Source organism: Nomascus leucogenys, chromosome 14 (assembly GCF_006542625.1).
Source record: "Nomascus leucogenys isolate Asia chromosome 14, Asia_NLE_v1, whole genome shotgun sequence".
NCBI classification, from domain to species: domain Eukaryota; kingdom Metazoa; phylum Chordata; class Mammalia; order Primates; family Hylobatidae; genus Nomascus; species Nomascus leucogenys.
In genome coordinates this window covers 40,755,974-40,776,276 of record NC_044394.1, presented here as the reverse complement: position 1 = coordinate 40,776,276, position 20,303 = coordinate 40,755,974, and the positions used below count along the sequence as shown (strand labels likewise).

General features: G+C 52.0%; 1 pseudogene; it reads right to left on the bottom strand.

The window, feature by feature from the left end:
* Nucleotides 1-4,184: 4,184 nt before the first annotated feature.
* On the bottom strand, nt 4,185-15,110 carry LOC115838238 (annotated as a pseudogene).
* Between the last annotated feature and the right edge of the window lie 5,193 nt (nt 15,111-20,303).

Genomic DNA, 20,303 nt, shown 5'->3' with positions numbered 1-20,303 from the left:
TGCCCAGGCTGGATGCAGTGGCACGATCTCGGCTCACTGCAACCTCCACCTCCTGGGTTCAAGCAATTCTCCTGCCTCAGCCTCCCGAGTAGCTTGGATTACAGGCGTGTGCCACCACACCCGGCTAATTTTTGTATGTTTAGTAGAGACAGGGTTTTGCCATCTTGGCCAGGCGAGTCTCGAACTCCTGACTTCAGGTGATCCGCTCACCTCGGCCTCCCAAAGTGCTGAGATTACAGGCGTGAGCCACCATGCCTGGCCAAGAAACATGGGTTCTGATCCCAATGCCCCCGCTTCCTAGCTATGGGACCTTGATTGAGTCCTGTACCGTGCCTCAGTTTCCCCACTTATAAAAAGAGGTTACTAAAAAGGATGCTTCACTCAAGGGTGTGAAGACCCAATGAATGAAGTGTTAACAAGAGCTCCACATATAGCGATGCTGCTGTTCAGCTGCACCAAGGTGGACTCCCTTGACTTGCTGGGAGTTACAATGAGGAAGGAAGGACCATTTAACCTGTAGGTCTTTCCAGAGAAAGTGCGTTTCCTAAAATCAAATCCTGCCCTTGCTCCAAAACTTTCAGTGGCGGTTTCCCATGACCACACCACAGTCCCAGGGTCTCCCCTGGTCTTCAAGGCTGGCACGGTCCGACCCTGCCAACATCCCTAGTGCCACCATCTGTCAGCCCCTCCTTGCTCCTGCTCCTGGTCTGCACATGCTGTTCTCTTTGCCAAGAATGCCATTTCCCCAGCCCCCTGGTCCCGCTGAGGAACACCTCCTCATCCTTCAAAGCCAAGCTGGAAGGGAACATCTTTGGAGACGCCGCTTGACCCCCCAGGCAGAAGGGGTCACTCTCCCTGGAGATGTGGTCACGTCATTAACCACACTGGGTTAGAATCATCAGAAGCTGTTCCTGCCTCTTCCATCAAGCAGGGGGCTCTGGAGGCCAGAAAATGCCTATGAATCATGCCCACATCCCCAGAGCCCAGCATGGGGCGGGCTCAGGTTAGGTCAATCGTGTTTGAAGACTGAATAAATGAATGTCTTCATTTGCTACCGTCAGAAGCCCAGTCTGGAATAAAAATTCCAGTGCAAGGTTTTTGGCTTGAATGAGATCCGAAGAATCACCTTTAGGTTGTCAGGGAAATGACACAGGGAAGGGAAGGAGCCAATAAAGGGTTTGGGAATGAGCACATAACACTATGGACAGCTGGGGAACCTTGGGCGATGATGCAGAACTGCTTATCACTAACTCTCACCAGGTCAGTCGTGCATCAAGGCTACTGGGGGGATAGCACTTTACAGCCTACTCTAGCACTATGGTGGCCTCCTGGGGCAGGGGCCAGCAGGCTGCAGCTGCTGGATGAAGCCCCCAGGCAGAGTCGCTGGTCCTCAGGTGCTCAAGCTTAGCTGGAAGCCTTCAGGTTGCTGTGCAATGAAATAGTGAGTACCCAAAGGATATGTGCATGTGTTACAGTGAGTGAGTGAATGAACGAATGAATGGAGTATCAAGAAAAGAGCCGCGTATCTTCAGTCATTGAGCAGACACAGGCCTTCTGCTGTGTGGCCCTGGACCAGCCATCATGCCTCTCCGACCCTGGTTTCCTCTTCTATAAAGCAGGAATATTAGCCCAGCCTCCCAGGAGATAAAGGGTGGGAGGTCCCCAGAGAGTGAGAAGGGTTCCACCTGGGCTCCCAGACTCAATCTCAGCTCCAGGAAGCAGGACATGGCCCCAGTGAGGGTTCTCTGTGGGTGAAGAAGCCACAGAAGGCAGGCACAGTGCCCCGGTTGGAACCACAGGGGCCCTGAAGCAACCACATCATGGCCACCACAGCCTCCACCATCCCACAGCAATTTCCGCTGCTGCCTCTCCCCAGGGCAAGATCTCCCACCAGTGGCTGGCTGTCCCCTCTGCCAGCACCTGCCCCCAGTGGGCCCTGCAGCATAGCCATGGCTGCTGCAGGGCAGGCTGGCAGCTGCTCCTGTGTGCAGCAGCGTGTCTGCTTTGAAAAGCCACAGAGACTCCTGTGGTTAGGGGCTCATGTTACAGTAGCACAGGTTCGAATCCCAGTTCTACCACTTGTGACTGTGGGAAAGTCATTTCACCCTAGTCCTCTCTGGTCTCATTGATCAAATGGAACTAACATTCTACTGTCCCCTCTGGTGGTCTCAGCTCCAGCAGTTTCTGAGATGGTTGCCTCCACTGTTTTCCCTACTGCAAAACCCATGAGGACACAGTTATCTTGCCTCCTGCCCCAACCCCAGGGTCTTGAACACAATAAGTGCTCAATAAATGCTTGGTAAATACATGAATTACTGTCTGACCCGCCTTGCTCTTCCAGTCCAAACTTAAATGTCGCCTCTTCCAGGCAGCATTCCCTGATTCCTTTCCTGGGTTCCCAGAATCTCTTCCAACTCCTTTAACCTCTTTCCTGCAGCTGCCTGGCCTACTGGGTGTGGCTGCCAGTTATCGGACCCCGCCCCCTCAACCTACCTTTCCCCAGGTTTGCGCGGGGCAGGCCGGCCTGCCCGCAGCGAGGGAATGAAGGCGAGGGAGAAAGGAGGCGGCGCAGATACATCTGGAAGGCTCGGGGAGGCGGCGGGGGATTCTCGAAGGCCCGGCCAAGACCCGCAGCCTCAGCAAGCCAAGATGCGAGCAGGGACCCGGCCGGAAGGAGGCGGGGGAGGGGCGGCCAGGGAGCTGGACGCTAGCGGACGGGCGGGGGCGGCGGGGGCCTGGTATTTCCTGAGGCCCTTCAGGAAATGCTCGGGGCCGCCCCTGGGCGGGATCGGCGGTGGGATGGGCCTGGGAGGGATCCGCAGGCTCCTTCCCCGCGCTGCCCTGGACTCTCTGGCGCGCTGTCTCTGCGGGCCGTCTTCCCCGTCGAGGAGGCGCTGCTCAAGTCCCATTTCACGGAGGAAGAAACCAAGACTCAGAGAGGGCCACCGGGGTCACACTCTCTACTGCACAGTTCTGCGGCTGCGCCAGCGCCGGCCCGCTCCCTCCACGTCCCCGGCCCCTGCCAGGGCTGCGGCAGCCGCCGAACCCCCGGGCCGGGCTCCCTATGGCGGGGCCAGGGCGGAGGACTCGGAGACGGGGCGGGAAGGCGAGGCGGGGCCCAGCGTATCCCGCGCACAGACCGCGCAGCGCGCAGCCCCAGCCCTCAAGGAGAGCAGTGCTGGCCGCCCTGCCGCGGACCGTCCTCCCCTGCCTCGGCCCTCCCAGAGGCCCGGACACGGCCAGGCAGGACCCCGCGACACATCAGACGCCCCACCTCACACTCGAGACCCTGAGACACTCATTGTTCACCAAACGACTCGCTCCCTCCTCCGCTGACGGAGGAGTCAGTCCATCGGGACTGGATGGGCTCCGTGTGCTCGAGTTCAAATCCTGCCTCACCACCTGCTGCCTGGCGCTTTTCTTGTCTAAGCCGCAGTTCCCTGTGTGTGGTGGGGATAACAGCACAGCCTGCCTCAGAAAGTTGCAGTGAGAACTAAATGCGTTCTGCTGGCGCGGTGGCTCAGGCCTTAATCCTAGCACTTTGGGAGGCCAGGGCCTGAGGACGGCTTGAGGTCAGGAGTTCGAGACTAGCCTGGTCAACATTGTGAGACTCCCGTCTGTACAATTTTTTTTTTTTTTTTTTTTAGGCGGATTCTAGCTCTGTCGCCCAGGCTGGAGTGCAGTGGCGCGATCTCAAGTGAGCGATCTCAGCTCACTGCAAGCGCCGTCTCCCGAGTTCAAGCGATACTGCTGCCTCATCCTCTCGAGTAGCTGGGACTACAGGCGCGTGCCACCACGCCTGGCTAATTTTCTGTATTTTTGGTGGAGACGGGGTTTCACCGTGTTAACCAGGATGGTCACAATCTCTTGACCTCGTGATCCGCCCGCCTGAGCCTCCTAAAGTGCTGGGATTACAGGCGTCAACCACCGTGCCCAGCCCACAAAATATTTTTCAAAACGCGTCGATCAGTATAAAGCGCTATGCCTGGCACATCCTGTGCTCATTCTGCTATCGTGACAAAATCGTGCTCAGGCCCCTGCCACCTGCAAACAAAGTCTCTCTCTCTTTGACATTTATCCACCACTGTTTCAACCTGCGCAGTCTCTCCTTCTCCCTCCCCTTCTGAATTTTAACAAATATCCCTCTTCTGTAAAGTGGCTGAAAAGAAAAAAAGGAAAACAGATCACAATGGCTTAGACAAATAAGGGTTTATTTCCCCTGTCACTGTGAACCTGGAGACCAGCCATGGTTGGCACTGTTTCCCCAGCCCAGTGATGGCAGGGCTGACGTCCTCTGTAATGCGCTTGGCGTTTCCCCCTTGTTTACAGCGTGGCTGATGGTGCTCCTGGCGTTGCATCTGCCTCCGCATTTAAGACAGAAAGGAAAAGGAATGGTTACCTTCAGGGTTAATTGAAAGCATTTGTCACTTTTGTGAATAATTTCCCAGGCACCCCACCCCCTCACCCCCCACTCCCACCCCTGCCACACACACACACAATGAGATCTAATCAGACTCCATAGATGTCATTGGCCAAAACTGTGTCACATGGTCACTCCTAGCTGCAACAAAGGCTGAGAAGGTAAGTAGTTTCTCTTTTCCAGCCTCCACAGTGGAAAGCAACAGGGAAGAGGGGAATTGGGAATGGCAGGCATTGGTCAGTCAGCTATTATAATAGTGTCTGCCACACCTTCCCCCTCCGTCTTCTTCCAGCCCCTCCACTCCCCAGGACCTGCCTTCCAGTCACCCCTGACCTCCTCCTTCATCCAGGGGCCACCTGTTTCCATTTCTTTTGGGATATCAGAAGCTCACAACTCTGGGGCTGCACTTCTACAGGGTAGCAATCAGATGACACTGAGTAGAACTGCATCTTTCTTTCTTTCTTTCTTTCTTTTTTTGAGACAGACAGAGTCTCACTCCATCACTCCAGTCTGTACACTAGGCTGGAGTGCAGTGGTGCGAACACTGAAGCCTCGACCCCCTGGGCCCAAGTGATCCTCCTACCTCAGCCTCCGAAATGGCTGGGACTATAGGTGCATGCCACCATGCTCAGCTAATTTTTTTTTGTTTGTTAATTTTTTTTGTAGAAACAGTGTCTCTTGCCAGGTGCGGTGGCTCACGCCTGTAATTCCAGCAGTTTGGGAGGCCAAGGCAGGTGGATCACAAGATCAGGAGCTCAAGACCAGCCTGGCCAATATGAAACCCTATCTCTACTAAAAATACAAAAATTAGCCAGGTCTGGTGGTGAGCATCTGTAGTGCCAGCTACTTGGGAGGCTGAGACAGGAGAATGGTTTGAACCCGGGAGGCGGAGGTTGCAGCGAGCCGAGATCACGCCACTGCACTCCAGCCTGGGTGACAGAGTGAAACTCTCTCAAAAAAAAAAAAGAAAGAAAAAGAAACAGAAACAGCATCTCTTACTTTGTTGCCCAGGCTGGTCTCAAACTCCTGGTCTCAAGCGATCCACACAACTTGGCCCCCGAAAGTGCTGAGATTACAGGTTTGAGCAGCGCACCTGGCTTTCCATACTCAGATTCTGAAACACAGATCTCATCGTATCACACCTCTGGCTCAAAATCACCCTTAATAATTGGCTCTACTAGAGCCCCGTTTCCCTATACTCCCTGCCTTTGAATATATCAGTGTTGCAACACTGAAACACTTAAAGAATCTCCTCTGCTTTCTCTCTGGTTGCTTCTAGGATCTCTTCTTTGACTTTGGTGTTCTACATTTTCACTACAATATGTCCAGACATGAATTTCTTCCTACCTATCTTGCTTGGGATTCATTGGATCTCTAGAATCTACGCATTTGGTGGTGCTTATTAGATATGGAAAAAAATGTCAGACTTTATGTTTTCAAATATTGCGTTTGTCTCGTTTTCCCATCTCTGTCTGGAACTGCTACCTATGTTAGATCTTCCTGTTGTATTCTCCCTGGCTCCTAAACACTTCTTTTCTTTGTTTTCTCCTCCTCCTCTTCCTCCTCTTCTTCTTCATCGTCTTCTTCTCCTCCCCCTCCTCCTCATCTTTCTCCTTCTCCTCCTTCTTCTTCTCTTTCTTCTTCTCCTCCTTCTCCTTGCTACTGCTGCCTCCTCCTGCTCTTCCTGCTCCTGCTCCTCCTGCTCCTGCTCCTCCGCCTCCTCTTCCTCCTCCTCCTCGTCCTCCTCCTCCTCCTCCTCCCCCTTCTCCTCCAGCTTTCTCAGGTTGAATTCTTCTTTTTTTTCCCTCTATTTTCCATTTATTTTTCTTTCTGGGTTGAATTCTGGATAATTTCTTCAAATCTATCTTCCAGATCATGAATTCTCTATTTAGCTTTGTCTAAACTGTCATTTGAACTGTCCATTGAGTTTTTAATATGTTACTAGGTGTTAAATTTCTAGAAGCTCCATTTATTTCTCCTGCACATTTGCTTAGTTCTTCTCGTTCCTCACCCTTTGCTCATGTTGCTCCATCTTCTCCCACCTCTTCCCCTGGCAAATTCCTATACAACCCATTTCTTTCCATCCCCAGGAGCTTTCCCTGACCTCCAGGATGGACTGGGGCTTTCTTGGGCCCTTCAGTCCCTGGGACTCCTTTGTCACAGCACTGATCACCTTCAGTCATGATTGGCTGGGTCTGGATCTACCTCCCCACCTCAGACCTGTGCTTCGCATAAGCAGGGGCCATATCTGCATCCTCTCTCAGGGATAAGTACAGGAGGTTTTCAATAAACTTGGATAAAATAAAAGCAGTTTCCTTAGCCCACCCATCACTCCTTAGTCTTACTTGTTTCATTTACTTATTTTTTTCTGTAAAGTATATTACTTACTGCCAGCTACATGCGATCAATTGTAAAATACTTTCCATAACTAAAAATTGAATAATGGTAAAAAAAAAAACACACATCAGCTTTCAGTATAATTTGCGTAAATTGTTCTAGAAAACACTGCTAATTTTTTGTTTCCGCAGAGTGAAGTACAGAAGTGAGCAGATTGATAATTTTTTTTTTTTTTTTTTTTTTTTTTTGGAGACAGGGTCTCACTGTCTTGCCCAGGCTGGAGTGCAGTGGTGCCATGACAGCTCACTACAGCCTTGATCTCCTGGGATCAAGTGATCCTCCTGCCTCAGCCTTCTGGGTAGCAGGGACTATAGGTGTGTGCCATCATGCCTGGCTAATTAAAAATACATTTTTTTTGGTTCTTTTATAGAGACAGGGTCTCACTCTGTTGTCCATGCTGTTCTCAAACTCCTAGGCTCAAGTGATCCTCTGGCCTCGGCCTCCCAAAGTGGTGAGATTACGGGTGTGAGCCACCGCACCCAGCCCAGATTGATAAATTTATACACATCATGGAAAGAATGATAGAAAGGAACTGGAGCCACTTGAATGACATTTGGATTCCACTTGTCATAAACCACTCCTCTTTTTTCTACCTCTTGGAAAACATCTTTCTTTGGAACAGAAAAATGTTAGTGTCAGCTGGCAGCCCTGATCCTCCATATGGGATGGAGTAATGGTCACCTCCAGGTCACCATTGGCTTCTCAGATTCTGCTTTATTTTTGCCATAGCAGTGCTAGATCAGGTATTCCAGATAACCAGTTAGCAAAATAGATTTTCTCCACAATGCTTTAATCGCTGCCTGCCTAAAGATCTCTAAACTAGTGTGTGAGAAACAGACCAACAAAATGGGAGGATTTGAGATTTGGAATCCACTGACCCCAGGGATTAACTGCAGTTGGTTATCCATCTCAAATCTGGTGCTGAGTTCACAGTCAAACCACCCCACCAGCACAGCTTTAATCATATGGGCATGTTTTTCATGGAAAAAGCACCTGCCAGACCTCCTGCTCCTGCCTTCAAATTACTGTGGGAACACCAGTGGGCAAAGTCAACTCTTCTGTCATGTAAGTGGAGTTCAGCATTTCCAACTGTACATGCTAGATCAAGCCAGCAAAACATCTCTTCGCTTGTCCAGCTTTCGTGGTAGCAGGTATATTAAAGAGCTGCCCAGTATAAAAATGCAGCCCACTGAACAGGATCGCCGTAATCGAGCCTCCTCCCTTCTCAATTGCTTCAGGGATATCTTTTATTTTATTTTATTTTATATTGTATTTTATTTTATTTTTTCTGAGATGGAGTCTTGCTCTGTCACCCAGGCTGGAGTGCAGTGATGCTATCTTGACTCACTGCAACCTCCACCTCCCGGGTTCAAGTGATTCTCCTGTCTCAGCCTCCTGAGTAGCTGGGATTACAGGCATGCATCACCACACCCAGCTAATTTTTTTTTGTATTATTATTATTTTTTTAAGACGAAGTCTCTCTCTTGTCCCCCAGGCTGGAGTGCAATGGCACGATCTCAGCTCACTGCAACCTCCACCTCCCGGCTTCAAGCGATTCTCTTGCCTCAGCCTCCAGAGTAGCTGAGATTACAGGCGCCTGCCACCACACCCGGCTAATTTTTGTATTTTTAGTAGAGACGAGGTTTCACCATGTTGGCCAGGCTGGTCTCAAACTCCTGACCTCTGGTGATCCACCGGCCTCGGCCTCTCAAAGTGCTGGGATTACAGGCATGAGCCACCGCACCCGGCCAATATCCTTTATTCTTAAGGTTTCTTCCCCCTTCTTGGCTTTATAATCCCCACTTTCCTCAATGTTAACTCCATGGAGTTGTAGCTGTGACTCAATAGTATCATGATTAAAGGAGAAAGCTTTGGCTTCTATAAGAATTTTATACCATTTGGTAAAGGCTTAAACAATAACTGGACTAAGGCTGGGCGCGGTGGCTCACACCTGTAATCCAAGGAGTTCCAGACCAGCCTGTGCAACATGGCAAGACCCCATCTCTACAAAAAAATACAAAAACTAGTCTGGCGTGGTGGTGTGTGCCCGTAGTCCCAGCTACCTGGGAGGCTAAGATGGGAGGATCACCTGAGCCTGGGAAGTTGAGGCTGCAGTGAGCTGTGGTTGTGCCACTGCACTCCAGCCTGGACAACAGAGTGAGACCCTGGATAACAGTAGAAGATGTAGATTAAGAGTCAGCGCATTCACTAGGGCTATTTCTTTCTCGTAGGCTCCTATAGTCCTTCTGTAGGCCTACGATACTCTCATCTCTGTATCCCAAGGATGCTGCCTTCTTCATGACCATAGGCTCCCATTTTGCCCCACTCAACTAGCTCTTCTTCAAGATCTGTTTTAACCATGTTTGGTTGAAGGCCAAGAGAATTTTCCAGGAAATAGATGGCATTTTCATCCTTATTCACTAAAGACAAATCAACTGGAGGCAGATCCTGCATTTTGGGGACATAAAAATACTCCCCAGCTGGGCACGGTGGCTCACGCCTGTAATCTGAGCACTTTAGGAGGCCGAGGGGGAAGGACCACTTGAGGCCAGGAGTTTGAGAGCAGCCTGGGCAACAAAGCGAGACCCCCCTCTCTGGAAAAAAATTAAAAAATTAGCCGGGCATAGTGGTGCAAGCCTGTGATCCCAGCTACTGAGGAGGCTGAGATGGGAGAATCCCTTGAGCCCAAGAGTTCCAGGCTGCAGTGAATCAAGACCGCACCACTGCAGTCAGCCTGGGTGACGGAGTGAGGCCCTGTCTCAAAAAAATTAAAAACAAACAAACAAAAAAACCTCTCTGAAGTGCCTTAGCTTATGTTCCTGAACTAGGTGGAAAGTGTCCCTGTCATCTGCTGGGCGGCATTTGAGTTCAACCACCATGCTCTGCACTGTGACAGCTGACAAATTGTTCTCAGCTAGAATTCTGATGTGATCCTCAGCTCCCAGAACCCCTCAAGAAACTTCTCAAGCATTCTTTACAAATATATAGGCAAGACCACCTCAAACAACGGTGCCTCCACTCAGGGCTCCTTCCCCTAATCAGACTCAGGTAAGCAAACACTTTCTTCGATGTATTGCTTTTAACTTCATTAATTCACCTCCCCATCTGTAAATTCATTTCCTCATTCATTCATTTATTCATTATTCACTCGATAAGTCTTTTCTTTTCTTTTCTTTTCTTTTTTTTTTTTTTTGAGACGGAGTCTCGCCCTGTGGCCCAGGCTGGAGTGCAGCGGGGCGATCTCGGCTCACTGCAAGCTCTACCTCCTGGGTTCACGCCGTTCTCCTGCCTCGGCCTCCCGAGTAGCTGGGACTACAGGCGCCCGCCACCACGCCCGGCTAATTTTTTGTATTTTTAGTAGAGACGGGGTTTCACTGTGTTAGCCAGGATGGTCTCGATCTCCTGACCTCGTGATCTGCCCACCTCAGCTGCCCAAAGTGCTGCGATTACAGGCATGAGCCACTGTGCCCGGCCAAGTCTTTTCTTTTCTTTTCTTTTCTTTTTTTTTTCCAGACGGAGTCTCGCTCTGTCGCCCAGGCTGGAATGCAGTGGCGCAATCTCGGCTCATTGCAACCTCCACCTCCTGGGTTCAAGCCATTCTCCTACCTCAGCTTCTCGAGTAGCTGGGACTACCGGCGGATGCCACCACGCCTGGCTAATTTCTTTTGTATTTTAGTAGAGATGGGAGTTTCACCGTGTTGCCCAGACTGGTCTGGAACTCCTCAGCTCAGGCAATCCGCCCGCCTTGGTGGATTACAGGTGTCAGCCACCGCGCCCAGCCTCAATACATCTTTTCTTTTCTTTTCTTTCTTTCTTTCTTTCTTTCTTTCTTTCTTTCTTTCTTTCTTTCTTTCTTTCTTTCTTTCTTGTTTTGAGACGGAGTCTCGCTCTGTCGCCAGGCTGGAGTGCAGTGGCACAATCTCAGCTCACTGCAACCTCTGCCTCCTGGGTTCCAGTGATTCTCCTGCCTCAGCCTCCCAAGTAGCTGGGACTACAGGCGCCCGCCACCACGCCCGGCTGATTTGTTTGCATTTTTTTTTAGCAGAGACAGGGTTTCACCATGTTGGCCAGGATGGTCTCAATCTCTTGACCTCGTGATCCACCCTCCTCGGCCTCCCAAAGTGCTGGGATTACAGGCGTGAGCCACCACGCCCGGCCTCTATAAGTCTTTTCTAAGCACAACATAGGTTGATGCCAGCAGATACGGGATGAACCAATCAGTGACGGAGGCAATCTGCTGTAAGACATTCTAACAGCCCGGAAGGCTTCAAGTTGGGGTGATACTGGAGCAGGGTCTGGAAGAAGGAAAGCTGGGGAAAATGCTGGGATCCCACGGCAATGTGAAGAGGGCCCCAGTGGGAGGTCGCCAGCCCATGGGACGCAGCCCGTAGGACCTTAATGCTCCCCAGCATATGAGTAGTGCATCTTCTTCCTCTCTTTGCCATGCCTGTCAGGAAGCTCAGAGCTCAGCTTGGTGCAAAGGTAGCGACTGTTGTTTGCCAGAGATTTTGGAGTTATCTCTGTTTTGTCGCCCAAAATCTTTGACCTTTACATTATCTATGTCTCTTATGGAAAACTTGAAATTGATAGAGTAAAATTAATAATAATAATAAAGACCTGATTCTCAGTAAGTGATGGATTCAGGACGCAAATGCAGCTCAGAGTCCAAGAGTTGTAGAGTGATACCGGGCTTGTATTAGCTACCACTGCAATAATGCCACGTAACAAACCACCCCAAAACTCAGTGGCTTAGAACAATCATTTAATTCCCCCGATGCATCTGCAGGTTAGCTGAAGGTCCGTTGGTCTTCGCTGGGCGGCTCTGCCTCAGGCTAGGCTGGGATACAGGCTCTAGGCTGGGCTCTGGCTGTTCCATGTGTCGCTTGGCGGGGCGAGGCTGAAGGGCCGGCAGCCATTCAGGGGGACGATCTTCTCATAGCAGAAGCACAAGAAGACAGCCCCACTGTGGAAGTGCACCTCAAGCCTTTGGTCTTGTTATAGCCACTGCCATCCCATGGACCAAAGCAAATTACATGGCTGAGCCCAGAGTCAAGAGACAGGGAGTGCACTCTGCCCACCTGGAGGCCGTGGCCAGGGTGAGGGGCCAATGATCAATGCCACATGCCATTTGCATCATCCAGTCTGGTCCCCACCCCTGTTTCTCGGATGGGTACCCCCGGTGGATCAGCGTGGGACCAGGCAGGGTGCCCTGACTTCCCATTCCCTTTCCACAGCCCCGAGCAGGATCTCATATCACCTGGCTGATCCTCCTGGGGTGGGACCAATTCTGGAAACTGCAGTTGCAGGTGGAAGAACCTGGACTTCGGAATCACAGAGACCTGGGTTCTCTGCTCCCCAAGGCCAGCAGTGAGTCCTCGAGCAAGTCCCACACTACAAAGGAGGAAACTGAGGCTCAGAGGGGTTTAGCGACACATAGTAAGTGCTCCATCAAAAGCGGCCATTCAAGCTGGGCATGGTGGCTTGTGCCTATAATCCCGGCACTTTGGGAGGCCGAGGTGGGTGGATCACCTGAGCTTAGGAGTTCAAGACCATGGTAACATGGTGAAATCCCACCTCTACAAAATAAAAAACTAGCCAGGCATGGTAGTGTGCACGTGTAGTCCCAGCTACTCAGGAGGCCGAAGTGGGAGGATCACTTGAGCCCAGGAGATCAAGGCTGCAATGAGCTACGATAGCACCACTGCCCTCAAGCCTGGGCGACAAAGTGAGACCCTGTCTCAAAAAACAAACAGCCAGGAGCCATGGCTCAGGCCTGTAATCCCAGCACTTTGGGAGGCTGAAGTGGGTGGATCACTCGAGGTCAGAAGTTTGAAACCAGCCTGGCCAACATGGTGAAACCCTGTCTCTACTAAAAATATACAAAACAATTAGCTGGGCGTGGCTTCCATGGGTTCCCTATCCTGTGGAGAACCCACGGGACCAGGCAGGCGAGTGCTTTCGTGTATTGCTTCATTGAATCCTCACAACCACCTTGCCTTATAGAAGAGGCGTTGCTATTATCCCCGTTCCAGAGAAGGGGAAACTGAGGCACCAAGCAGAAAGGTCACGTGCCTGGAATCACACAGCAGAAGGTGGCACAGCTGGGATTTTAACCCATGCCTGCCATGCTAGGACCAGCACCCTAGCAGCCAGGCACCATCCCCCAGCCCGGGCTGACTGCCCATGCCCAGCTGGACTCCAGGGCTTGGCAGTCCCCGGGATGAAAAGAGGCCCCTCCCTGGGCCCTTCAAGTCACTCTGCCTGGGGGTGACACATGCAGCCACATAGGTCTCCGTGAGTTGCGGTAAGGTCTCGAGTCTCTTTATCCCTGGCATGCGGCGGGGGCACTGAAGTGACCTCAGGGACGCGGAGGTACGGGAGCCAGATTGCCAGCTGTGTGGCTCTGGCAAGTCACCTCCCCTCCCTGAGTCTGTTTCCTCATCTATAAAAAGGGATCAGTAAATGTCTCTTACTCATGGGATTGTGGGGGATCAAATTATCTGATAAATAAATGAACCATTTAGGAAAGTTCCTGGAATATAGAAACACAAGAAGAAGAGGCAGAGGAGGAGGGGGGACAATATTATTATTGATAATATTATCCTGGGAAGCTTTTGCTGCCAGGAGCAGGAGAGACAATTTGCTGGGAAGGAAGACCCTAGGAACCAGTCCTTCCTGTGGACCTGGGACCCAGCACATTGCAGGTAGTTGGAAGGGGCCTCAGACCATCTCTGGAAACTCCATTCTATAGACGATGAGACTGAGGCCTGGGAGAGGCAGCCCCTGGGTCCAGGCCGCTCAGCAGAGCAGGCAGGCTGCCTGGCCCCACCTGGCCCCCTGCCCTCCTTCCATCCAGTCAGTCCCCATCCACCAGTCCCAATCCACCCAGTGTCCATCTACCCAGTTCCCATCCACCCAGTCCCCATCCACCAATCCCCATCCACCCCGTCCCCATCCACAAATCCCCATCCACCCAGTACCCATCTACCAATCCCCATCCACCCAGTCCCCACCCACCCAGTCCCCATCCACCCAGTATCCATCCGCCCAGTCCTCACCCACCCTGTCCCCATCCACCCAGTCCCCATCCACCCAGTCCCCATCCACTCGGTACCCATTCACCCAGTTCCCACGCACCCGTTTCCCATGCACCCTCACCCAGCCCTGGTCTCCAGTCTCTCAGATTGTGTTCACCTCAGCTTCTCTGCACTGCAGTGGCCAGTGCAGGCAGTCCCCCCAGTCCCCCAGCTTGACTTCTGACCCTCCAGGACTCCCGGTTCCAACCCCAGCAGGTTAACAGTGCCAGTAATTCTGCTATCATTGCGCCTCCATGGGGTGTGGGGAGCAGGCTGTGTGGGCCCTTGAAAGCTCCCTAGGAAAGGATGAACCCCATAGTCCGGGGTCCTCTGCACAATGCTCAGAGCAGGATGGAGGAACACTGGGGGAAGAAGGTGGGCAGGCCCCAGTGTAGGACACACCAACGTCCCCCACCCATATCCTGTTCTGAGGCCGGGAAGATGCCTGACCTACCCCTCCTCCTCCAGTGAGCCTTTCCTGGCTGACCAGGAGGCAGCTCTGTACAAGCGCTCCAGCCCAGGGCTGTGAGCAAGGGAGACCATGGGCCAGCCCCACCCCTTCTGGGTCTCTTGTTCCCTTCGTAACTGGAGGACAGATGGCAGCAGCACTCAGGAAAGGCTCAATGCCGATGCACCCGGGAAGTGCTGTGCTGCACGGGCCCAGTGGCTGGACAGGACTGTGGGAGCCCACCCAGCCCCTTCCTCCTGTCTTAGTGTGTTTGGTGTTGCTCTAACAGAATACCTGAGACCAGGGGATTTACTTCTTTGTTTGTTTTTTAGACAGGGTCTTGCTCTGTCACCCAGGCTGGAGTGCAGTGGCCCCTTCAGCTCACTGCAGCCTCCACTTCTTGTGCTCAAGTGATCCTTCCACCTCAGCCTCCAGAGTAGCTGGGACTACAAGTGTATGCCACCACACCTGGCTAATTTTTAAAATTTTTGTAGAGATCGCATCTCACTATGTTGCCCAGGCTGGTCTCGAACTCTTGGCCTCAAGCAATCCTCTCACCTTGGCCTCTCAAGGTGCTGGGATACCATGCCTGGGCGAAATTAAATTTTGGCAGGAGCACCTCCTTTACGCCTCAATCTGTGCCTGAAGACTCACCAAGGCCAGAGCCGCACGACTCCAGGGGGCCATGCGTGTGCCCTGGCCGACCATCCTCCCCTGACCAAGATGCATACTGAAAAGGTCCGGAGGCCGGCTCGGGGCCTTCACACATGCTGCTCTCTCAACCTGGAACACACTTCGCTTTCTCAAACGCCACCTCCCATTTATTTTTCAGCATACAGTTAAAAAATAAACTCCTGGGAAACCTGCCTTTAACCAGCTAGTAACGTTCTCCTGCAGGTTCCCACAGCCCCCCCGCCCCGCGCCCCGCCTTAGTCTCTTCCCCATCCTGTCGCCCCGCTGCCCCACCACCCCACAACCCGCCGCTCCCTCTTTCTACCCGGGCTCAGCCCTACTGGGGCCTCCTTGCGCCCGGACACGCGTAGACAGCGCCCTCTGCTGGCGACTCTCTGCCGGCCGCTCAGCCTCGCCCGCCTGGGTCCCAGCTCTGCCCCAGGCTCAGGTCGGGGGCCCTGGAGGTCCAAATGAGGCCAGAATCCCGGGAAGAGTCACCCGGAGAGGAGCCTCGGTCTCGGAGCCACAGATCCTGCTCGAATCCCTGTCCTGCCTTCTAATTTTCATGTGGCCTCGAGCAAATCATCTTCCTTCCCTGAGATTCATTTTCCCCCTCCGCAAAATGTATCCTCCACAACTCTTCCCTGAGTACTTACCGTGTGCTAGATACTGAGTTGGGCACCGGCGATACAGCAGGGACAAGGATGAGCAAAGTCACTGCCTCAGGAAGCTGACACAGAGGGGACAGGCAATAAACAATAAACACAACGCGGAATGTCAGTTGTCTAGCACAGGGTGACTGCTTAAAGAAGTGAAGCCAGACCGGGCGCGGTGGCTCACGCCTGTAATCCCAGCACTTTGGGAGGTCGAGGCGGGCGGATCACCTGAGGTCAGGAGTTTGAGACCAGCCTGACCAACATTGAGAAACCCCCTCTCTACCAAAAATAAAAAATGAGTCAGGTATGGTGGTGCATGCCTGCAATCCCAGCTACTCGGGAGGCTGAGGCAGGAGAAGCACTTGCACCTGGGAGGCAGAGGTTGCAGTGAACTGAGATCATGCCATTGCGCTCCAGCCTAGGCAACAAGAGCGAAACTCAGTCTTAAAAAAAAAAAAAAAAAAAAAAGCCGGGCGCGGTGGCTCATGTCTGTAATCCCAGCACTTTGGGAGGCTGAGGCGGGCGGATCACCTGAGGTCAGGAGTTGGAGACCAGCCAGGCCAACATGGTGAAACCCCGTCTCTACTGAAAATACAAAAATTAGCCAGGCGTGGTGGTGGGCGCCTGTAGTCCCAGCTACTTGGAAGGCTGAGGCAGGAGAATCGCTTGAACCCGAGAGGCAGAGGTTGCAGTCAGTTGAGATCGGGCCACTGCACTCCAGCCTGGGCGACAGAGCAAGTCTTCATCTCAAAAAAGAAAAAAAAAAGAAGAAGAAGAAGTGAAGCTGGAGGGGCCAGTGTGTGTTGGAGGATGCTAGGGGAGGCCTCATGGGGAGGTGGGAACATCGGTGCCCTCGCAGCACGCTGTCGTAGCCATGCAAATGACACGAACGCCCAGCATCCTCCCTCGTGTGCTCTCCTTGGGCCACCTCCCAGCTCTCCATCCTACTTACTGTGTTTATCGTCTGCCTGCCCAGGAGAAAGTCGGCCTGTTAGTGTGGGGATTTTTGTCTGTCTACTTCCATGGGTAGCCCCAGCACTGAGAACAGTGCCTTGCACACAGTAGGTGCCCACTGGGTGCTGGTTTATCGATTTTTGAGCTAACCATGGGGCAGGACGGTGCCTCTCACTCAGCCGCCCACTCCTCATGGTGCCTCTCACTCAGCCACCTGCTCCTGTATCAACTCTTCCAGAGCTTGTGCTTGTGATCAGATAGGGGACAGCTGGGAGGCCGTGGGAACCTAGAGGAGCCTGACAGACTCTGGGGTGAGTGCTGAGAGGCTTCCTGGAGGAGGCAGTGCACGCTGATGTGAGACTTGAAAAGTGGGAATGACGAGGAGGAAGGGTGTTCAAGGCAAAAGGAACAGCAATGAAAGGTGTGAGGCATGGAGATTCTTCAAGTGATTCAAGGTAGCTGGAGAAGAGAGGGCAGGTGGCAGGGATGACCAGGTCAGAGAAAGACTTGAGGACCAGGCCAAGGGGCTTGGATTTCATTCTGGGGGTTGGAGAGGCACTGTGGCCTAATGTGAACACGTGGGCCCTGAGTGTTGCCCACCTGCTACTCAGGAGGCTGAGGTGAGAGGATCACTTGAGCCCAGGAGTTCGAGGTTGAAGTGAGCCATGATTGTACCACTGCACTCCAGCCTGGGTAACAGAGGGACACCCTGTCTTAAAAATAAAATGAGGCCGGGCGCGGTGGCTCAAGCCTGTAATCCCAGCACTTTGGGAGGCCGAGGCAGGCGGATCACGAGGTCAGGAGATCGAGACCATCCTGGCTAACACGGCGAAACCCCGTCTCTACCAAGAATACAAAAAAATTAGCCGGGGGTGTTGGTGGGCGCCTGTAGTCCCAGCTACTTGGGAGGCTGAGGCAGGAGAATGGCGTGAACCCGGGCCGCGGAGCTTGCAGTGAGCCGAGATCGCGCCACTGCACTCCAGCCTGGCGGACAGAGCAAGACTCCGTCTCAAAATAAATAAATAAATAAATAAATAAATAAATAAATAAATAAAATAAAATAAATAAAATGAATAGGCCGCGTGCGGTGGCTCACGCCTGTAATCCCAGCACTTTGGGAGGCCGAGGCGGGCCGATCACAAGGTCAGGAGATCGAGACCATCCCGGTTAACACGGTGAAACCCCGTCTCTACTAAAAATACAAAAAAATTAGCCGGGCGTGGTGGCGGGCTCCTGTAGTCCCAGCTACTCGGGAGGCTGAGGCAGGAGAACCGCGTGAACCCGGGAGGCAGAGCTTGCAGTGAGCCGAGATGGCGCCACTGCACTCCAGCCTGGGCAACAAAGCGAGACTCCATCTCAAATAATTAATTAATTAATTGACATTTCAAAATTCATTCTATTTTTCTCTTTAATAACACTTTATCTATTTATAGAACAATTTTACATTTTATTAAGCCCCACTTTCTAGGTGTGAATTCTGCTGCTGTTGCTTGCTGGCAATGAGATGTTAAGTTGCTTAGGCTCTCTATGCCTTTGTTTCCCCATGTGGAAAATGGACTTAAAGATATTTCAGACGGTTGTTGGTGAGAAGTGAGTTAGTACACCTGGAACATGTATCATATCCAGTAGGGGCTTAATTAATGTTAGCTGTGATTATTACATTCCTGTTTATTTTCCTCTACAGTAAGAGGAAATGCGAGTGAATAATTGGAATAATGGCCATCATTAAAGTTAGCGTTTACCCAGCTCTTCTTGTCTTGGTTTGAGTTCTAAAATAGGCCGGGTGCGGTGGCTCACACCTGTAATCCCAGCACTTTGGGAGGCCGAAGCGGGTGGATCATGAGGTCAGGAGATCGAGACCGTCCTGGCCAACATAGTGAAACCCTGTTTCTACTAAAAAATACAAAAAATTAGCCAGGCGTGGTGGCACACGCCTGTAGTCCCAGCTACTCGGGAGGCTGAGGCAGGAGAATTGCTTGAACCCAGGAGGTGGAGGTTGCAGTGAGTCAAGATTGCACCACTACACTCCAGCCTGGGCGACAGGACGAGACTCCGTCTCAAAAAAAAAGACCCTGAGACAAGAATTTCGGTACTGGGAGTTTCTTTGGGAGGTAACCCTAGGAGGCACCAGCAGGCGTGTGGGGAAGTGAGATCAAGGGGTGAAAGCCGAGAAGGAGCAGGTCACCGCTGCAGGCAGCAGAGGCTCAGTGCCCCTGGGCGAGCACAGCTCGGAAGTGTCCCAACAAGGGCTGGAGAGGGTGGCACTTGTCCTCATTGTTCCTTTGCCCTTCGCCCGGGCTCAGCATTCTCTTGAAGCCGGAGAAAGTCCGCAGGGTTGTTGAATATATCAAATAAAAATACAGGACTCCCAGTTAAATTAGAAAACAATGAATGATTTTTTTTTTTTTTTTTTTTTTTTTGGTATGAGAATGTCCCATGTTATTTGGGGCATACTTATACTAAATAATTTTTCAGGCCGGGCGCAGTGGCTCACACCTGTAATCCTAGCACTTTGGGAGGCCGAGGTGGGCAGATCACAAGGTCAGGGGTTCGAGACCAGCCTGGCCAATATGGCGAAACCCCGTCTCTACTAAAAATATAAAAATTAGCCAGGAGTGGTGGTGCTTGCCTGTAGTCCCAGCTACTTGGGAGGCTCAGGCAGGAGACTCGCTTGAACCCGGGAGGCGGAGGTAGCAGTGAGCCAAGATCATGCCACTGCACTCCAGCCAGGGCGACAGAGCCAGACTCCGTCTCAAAAAAATAAAAAATAAAAATAATAGTGATAATAATTTTTCACTATTTTTTCAAAAATCAATTTTAACTGGGAATCCTGTGTTTGTTTGTTTGTTTGTTTGTTTGTTTTGAGACAGAGTCTCACTGTGTCGCCCAGGCTGGAGTGCAGTGGCCCGATCTCGGTTCACTGAAAGCTCTACCTCCCGGGTTCACGCTATTTTTCTGCTTCAGCCTCCCGAGTAGCTGGGACTACAGGCGCCTGCCATCACGCCCGGCTAATTTTTTGTATTTTTAGCAGAGATGGGGTTTCGCCGTGTTAGCCAGGATGGTCTCGATCTTCTGACCTCGTGATCCGCCCGCCTCGGCCTCCCAAAGTGCTGGGATTACAGGCGTGAGCCACCGCGCCGGGTCATCCTGTGTTTTCGAGGTGTGAAGCCATAGGCATGGATAGGAAGTATGTGGCTGGCCGTTGCTGCTGGCTGCCAGCTAGAAGCTTAGCTGGAGCTGTTAGCCCAGGGCCTCAGTGTTTTTTTAAGTTTCATTAGGTAGTTATAGTTGAGAGAGGGTGTGGTGAAAACACGAGAGCATGGGTCTTTCTGTGTTGCTTCTTGGGCTTCCCACAAAGTGGTGGCTCATTGCCAGAAGGAGCATCCCAAATGATAACAATCAGAAGCTGCTAGTCCTCTTGAGGTCTGAACTTGGAAGTCCCAGAAGATTGCTTCTGGTGCATTCTAGTGGGGGTGCATTCTGGGGGTGAAAACAGCCACAAGGCCAGGCCAGATGCAAGGGGAGGGGAAATAGGCTTCACCTCTGGATGTGGGGGTGGCGGAGTGCGCAGGGCGGGGAGGAGTTCTTGGTGGCCACCTCAGTAGATAATCAACTACAGTGAGAGGGCAATTTCCTTCTTCATTCACTTTCAATCTGCTGATTCTGCCCAGGTAAAATCT